Below are 6,933 nucleotides of genomic sequence, written 5' to 3' on the forward strand. Positions count from 1 at the left end.
GTGAATGACTGTATTCTTTTCAGAAGGCATGAAACATCAAAGGAAAGTGGAACAGAAATAAATCTGTGCACAAAAAGAACTGAGAAAGAGAAAGGAAGAGCTTTCATTGTGTTCACAGAGGGGAAAAATTCCTCAAGATCCTCAGAGTCTACTCAGGAATCAGTGACCACTACTGCTGCACGATGAACAGGGGCAGGGATGCAGGGAGATTGTCAAAGGATCATGTGCAGGGGTTCAGGTATGCTGGGCACCCCTTAGGTGGTGTGTCTGGTGGATGCTCCAGCTGTGTCAGGATCTTCAGCACAGTGTGTCCCAGGTCTGCAAGTAACTCGTTTTGTACTGTTCCTAAATTCAGTGTGCATTAGTCAGAAACAGAGAAGAGAGGTTATTACAGCGACCTGAGGAGGTCGCTGGGGTGAGAGAAAGACGAGAATCTTGTTTCTTGATCAGAAGGCTGGATTTATTATATAATACATTATAACTATACTAAATAGAATAAAGAGAGAAGTTGCAGAGGCTTGCTAAGCTAAGCTAAGAATATAAAGAATCTATAACAAAGTTCTGTATCCAGGGGCTCTGTCCCCAGCTTGCTCCTGTGATTGGCCCTTAATTATAAACACATGGAACATGAACCAATCACAGGTGCATCCTATTGCATTCCACAGCAGCTGATAATCATTGTTTACATTCTTCTTCTGGGGCCCTTGCTTCCCAGAAGATGCACAATCCCAAAGAAAGGATTTCTATGAAAAAATGTCTGCGACAAGAGGTGCCTCTGAAACACTGATGTAAAGTCGCACTGTAAAGCAATTGTGGTCCTAGGACACACCAGGGGGATTTTTGCAGGAGAAATAAAGTTTTAGTACCTCAGTATATGATGCTTATGTGGTCTCAGGAATAATAATGATCAGCTTTTAAATGGGTGTTTCAGAAGAAAGAACTGAAGCTTAGAATATCTGTCCAAAAGGGCCATGCAATGACGGATTACTTGCATTACAGAGGAAAGTCAACAGTTGTTTCCTTCTGCCTACCACAGTGAAGGCTGAAGAAAGAGGGGCAAAAGGAGGTAGGAAGCTCTGACAAGGTATCTTCAGGAAACATCAAAGCAAAAAAGAAATTTTGCTGCTGAAGGACAAAAGAGGTGAGTAACCACAGGTCTCAAATAGATGTACCCATGAAAATAGAGGGTTTCTAGCAAAGTGGAACAGCTGCAACAAGAGACTGTGATAGAGAAAAACATAACTGTTGGTAAGAAAAAGGGAGCAAACCAGCTGTTTGAGCATCACTTTTCTGGATGCTTGTTGTTTTGTGATACATTTCTCATTCTTTGACTAAACTTTGAAAATACTGGAAATCCCTCTTCTATCATCTTCAACTATATTTTCTCCTGAAAGACAGTGTTGACTGGGAAAACTATAGGAGTTATTTTACTTCTGTACATCTTGAATGTTTCAGCACTATTGCTTGGTGGTAGAAGAAAAAATCAATGATAGCAACAATTTTATAATAACTATGGTACAAAACTGAGGAGCACACTTTATCATAAGTGCCTACAGGTGAGTGTTAGTTTGGCAACACTGGTAGCATCTATTGCACAGATATTTAAATACTATCACTGTCCAGTTTTTGGATGGAGCTGTCTTGCAGAAAATTGTATTTTTGAACAAATAATGTGTACACTGATTCCTTACACATGAAACCTGCTCTTTTCCAGGCAACCACACTACATCAGCTCATTATGGTTATGAAAAAGATAGAGTATTAAAATACGTTACCATGCCTGCTCTAGAACTTTTCAACACAAACCTCCTTTTTTTTTTTTTTTTTTTTTTTGAGATATATTAGCTGGTTGAGACAAACTTCTTCCAAAAAGACATAGAGAACAACAGTTCTACAGTTCTTTCCTTTGTTCCTTTGTTTTGTAAAATTGGGATTTTCCCCTTAAGGCTCTATATGGATTCAGTGACATCACTGTTGTATATTTTATAAAAACATATATTGTGAATACCTCAGAAGAGTAAGATACATGCTGACCAAAGTCAGAAATAAGTGAGGTGTCTCAAAGTGTCTTATAAAAATCTACACATGGATGAAGATCAAGTTTGGATATTTTCTGCTGAACAGGAAAGTATTTTTACAAAACTGTCAAAGTATTTATTAAAAAATATTTTTAATAATATATCATCTCATTTTCATTTCACTGTATAGTAAAAATTACAGGCCCTACAGCATCACCATAATTTATTCAATATGCTACTACCTCATTTTTTTTTCTCTATTAGAGAGAATGAACCATTACATGTATGTGTGTGCATATATATATCTACACATTAAAAAAGTGTGATTGATTAGGCCTGATTTTGATTAAGTAGATATGCATGGTTCATTTCCATCCCAAAAGGGATGGAAGGTAAAAACTGAATGAAAAATGTTAGCAAAGTCATTTAAGAATGAATGTGATTAGAATGCATATCTTTCTTACTGTACCCAGAACTCTCAAGAGCAAATGGCAAATGTATTCCAGCCACTGGCAAGCAAAGATTAGATAATAAATCTCAGAGAAATGAGAAAGGTTAATAGAAGACCATAATAAGGAAAGAAAATTATCTCATGAATTCAATTAGGAACTTTGATATCTCAGGCTAAATGTAGAAACCAAAGATTCAGAGGTACCTGGACATGGAATTGCATGTCATTGAAACAAGAAAATATAGAACAAAAACGCTTTTTGGTAGAGAGAGGTCAGTTTTACACAGGTGGAAGAGGGACAGAAGTGTTTAGTCCACTGAAAAAGCTTTTTTACTAGCTGGATTGGATACTGTTTTGTTGCTGTATTAAAGCTGGATTGAACATTTGTGTGTTTCCTACAGTGTGATCATATGTCAAAGCCAGTCTCAAGGGTCAGGAATACCCCCTCTTTTCCTTATTTCACCAGGGGGTGTATTCTCCAGTGAATTCTACAGCTCTGTTTTTAATCTTGATTAGTTAAAGGTAAATAGGTAAGTATAAATAAAAAGAGCAAACTGTTTTCTCTTACTTTGGTCTGTTATTACTACCAGATACAGTTAAGGGAGTTACTTACCACTTCTGTCAACTCACTTCCAGATCCTTATCCAGAATTAGGAACCAGAAATACAGAAAAGATTTTGCAAAATGTTATTTTATGATTTTGTAAAAATTATAAAAGACAATTCCTCTATTTTAAAGAAGAAAATACAGGGATAAATTTAATAGGACGTTCATAAAACTTGAAGTTAGAATAGATGTATTTCACAGCAAAAAAGCAATTAAGTCTCAGGGGGAAAAAAAAAAAAAAAAAGGAAATGCGTCCTAGAGCTCAAGGAATAGTTGTTCACACACTTGGCCAGGAGAGGGACTGCTGATGTCTGAGCCATGCTGTGCCCAGCAGAAGCTGCCTTAGCTATGCCTTGTGCCAGGAAGGCATTTCCAGGACAGCCCTGCTGCCAGGGAGGGGGGTTTGCCTTTGATACTAAACTGCAGCATGAAAGAATCTCCACCTGGAGATTCAGTTAAGTGCCCAAGCTTTCAAAAAATGCACACACACCTCAAAATACTGCATTGTGCTCTAATGGATGAAGGGGTTTACCTAGATTTAAAATGACAAAGACATTTCTCCAGGCTTAAATGAATTAATTATACAACAACTACAATAAAACTAAATCTCAGCAATATGAGAAGATTCAGGGATATTGCTATGAAGGCATGTTTCTTCAAAGATATTTTCAGAAGGGATATGTTCTGGAGAAAAAAAAAAAAATGAAAACCAAAAAAACAAGAACAAGCAAGTAAATAACCTCCCATCTCTCACACACACACACACACACATGCACACACACACAGGGTTTTTATTACTCTGCACTTCTTACTGAGATTTCTGAAGAATTTGCCTTGGTAAAAAAAAATACAGAGAGAAAAGTTAAGTTACTCTTTCTTCTCCCCATATGCTGCAGATTTGTCTGATTTGAATGAAGTGTGGTGGGTGGGTAGGCTGGATTTTCAAGGTCACTTACTCCAATTGTACAGAAAAGCTCAGCATCCATTCTGCTTTTGGCAGAGCAGAAAGCATGTAAGCAGCTAGCAAAATAGAAACACTAAAACCTGTAAATCCTTACTTGAACTGAATGTCCAAGCTTTTGCCTGTAGGTGACAGACTCCATTCCCCACTGGTGCAAATCCTTTTAATCAGTGTATTACTTCAAATAATACAACTGTAAAATAAAGTAATTTGTTTTAATTTCTTGTGCTGCAGAGAAATATACTTCCTATTGTCAAAGGTGTCTGATACACAAGTCACACAAAACATTTTTTGGAGAAAAGGTTTAAAATCCAATGGATTATGCAACATAAGACAGGAAAGTGTTGCATGAAAATGCAAGCTTTGCTGCCAGAGGTTTTTGCAAAGCAATCACTGGTTTTAAAAGCTATTTCACAAGAGTATTTAAGAGAGCTGTTAACCCAACTTCTCATTCACATGTAGGAGTTCCATAAAAATTCATTTTAGAATATAAAGCAAATGTCTCCCCAGCCACTTCAAAGAGATTGTATCCCTTGTTGTTTCAATATATTAAGATGCTGAGCATACTATTTTATGTAAAGTTTTAATATGACTAATAAGGTTGAATTAGTGTGTTAAATAATCAGTCCTTAAAATAAGTGAGGGAAGAGACAAACTAAGGCATTATGTTTTTCTTCCTCTGAATTTATAGTTATAGCTCTGCTATTACCCTCTAAGCATTTTTATGGTGCATTTGCATGTTTAATAAGTATTGCAGTCCAAATAAAGGTTTAAATGGACAACAAGAGTAAAAAAAGTTCTTACATTTCATCAAGCCAGGAACACAAATATGCCAGATATATTTGAAGCCAACTACATTAGTAAATTGCATTCATTTAGGACCTTTCACAATAAAGTAAGTAGACTGAAAAGCCATTTAATAAATTCAGTCATCATGGTCAACAGAAATCTTTTCTCTCTGCTTTCAGGACACATGACTGCTATTTCATATCATCACTATTTTTGCCAGTGAACTCTTGTGATTGTACTGCCCTGATTTGCAATATTCGCTTCCATCCCAGAGGCACTACTGAACGTATAAATGACTGCTTTTTTTGCAAAGATCACACGAGTTACACAGCGTAAAGAATCTGAGTTAAATATAATCAAATATCAACACTGTGCTATAAAATTACAGCCTGAATTATTTTTGCCTGCTTGTAGTCAAGAAATTTAAACAAGCATTTCCAATAATCTCATTTTAACATTTTAGATCGACACTTTACAATAGCTATAGTTGAGTCAATTAAATGTTTGGGTACCAGAATGAGGAAGGAAGGGAACTTTATTTGAATTGACTTTTTCAGCTGCTCTCTGAAATACATCCATAGCATGCTCACTATCCTTGTCCTACTCAAAAGACACTATTTTGACTGTAAAATGAGATTTCAGCTTCAACATCAGAAAAGAGATGGGAACATAGGAATGTCGAATTATTGGCATTAGCTATCTTTCCTTTTCCTTGAAAATTATTTATCTCAAAAAGAAAGAAAGAGGCTTCTAATCAAACATTTCAATTCAGTAGAACCCAGAACTTTGACATCTGATAGACACTGACTTTCTAACTGATAACACTGTTCTTTCAAATATGTCTGAGACAGCTCTGACACAAGGACTGCTATGCAGAAGGGTATGGGTGAAGTACACCCAATAAGTTTTACAAGGAAAGCTTATTCTTTCTTTATGCAAAAATGTATCTTTTTCTTTAAGATTTTGGAAAACAAGATCACTTTCTCCCTTTGAAATTTTATTTTCAGCTTTCAAAAGAACCTGAAGAGACACTTAGAATATTTTGAGTCTTTATGTTAAAACCTCCACCAAACTGGAACGTGCCTTCACTGCTTAACATTCAACTGTGATGACCAGTCTGAGCTCACCCTCATCAGGGATACTTGCTTGGGCATCTTTAAAGAAAATGGATAGAAATCTCCTCCTATCATATGTCTCAGCTCAACTTACTCTCCATTCCAAATGAACATCCTTTTTACATGGACACTTAATAAGCATTTCAGGCTTCTAGACTGATCTCTTGTTTCACTATTGCACAGGAATCCGTACAACTGGCATTGTAGTCTTTGTGCTGAGGCGTAGTGGTGGAAATCTCTGCAGTGTGTATGCCTGAAAGATACTGCTCCCCAGAAATAATGTGCCTATGGCAGCAACAGGAGGACACACAAAGTTAATTCCCCCTATTATCCACTGGAAAAAGACATTTGAAATTAACAGATTTTAAATTGAACAGATAGAGAGTACATCAGCAAATTGCTCACCTCTCCAATTCGAGCTATTGAAAGAGCACTTGGGGACTGATTTGTGATAATCTGGTGATTCACTGGAAAGAGCTGAAGGAACAATGCCCCCCCTGTTGACAATGATAAGCAAGAATGTGATTTCTTATTACTGCCAATGTACCAGCTGAAATTACTGCTCAAGTACTTTTTGCTATTGCTGTTTTTCCTTCTGTTGTAATTAAACAACACCAGAACACTGCCTTCTGATGTGTTTCATTTAAACCAAAGTCAACTTCTCCATGAAATTCTATCCAAAAGGTTTACAAGGGGAACAATATACTAACTTTAACATTCTTTCAAAAGTTTTAAGCACTTTCACTATTTAGTGGGGTCTTTATGTCAGAGAATTGCTTTTTCAAATACTCATGAGAGTCCAGATGATTTTGTTTTTTCTGAGGTCACATCCTCATTATTAATTTAACTGCAGTAGGATTGCTGGTTGATCCTAGAGGTACCAAGAATGTAAGGGTGCCAGCGTGTGACCTGAGAGTTTATCATACAACAACTCAGATAAAATTCCATTTTCTTTCAATAGCTGATTTGATGGAAGGAAAACAAGTATGGAAA

General features: G+C 36.4%; 1 long non-coding RNA gene across 1 annotated transcript; it reads left to right on the plus strand.

Annotated features, from left to right (window-relative positions):
- The first annotated feature begins 1,035 nt into the window (after positions 1-1,035).
- Positions 1,036-6,565, plus strand: LOC132072839 (uncharacterized). Its single transcript, XR_009418409.1, has 2 exons — positions 1,036-1,141; positions 5,833-6,565. It is a non-coding gene; the product is annotated as an uncharacterized LOC132072839 (long non-coding RNA).
- Positions 6,566-6,933: the final 368 nt, after the last annotated feature.

This window comes from Ammospiza nelsoni, chromosome 4 (assembly GCF_027579445.1).
Source record: "Ammospiza nelsoni isolate bAmmNel1 chromosome 4, bAmmNel1.pri, whole genome shotgun sequence".
Lineage (NCBI taxonomy): Eukaryota > Metazoa > Chordata > Aves > Passeriformes > Passerellidae > Ammospiza > Ammospiza nelsoni.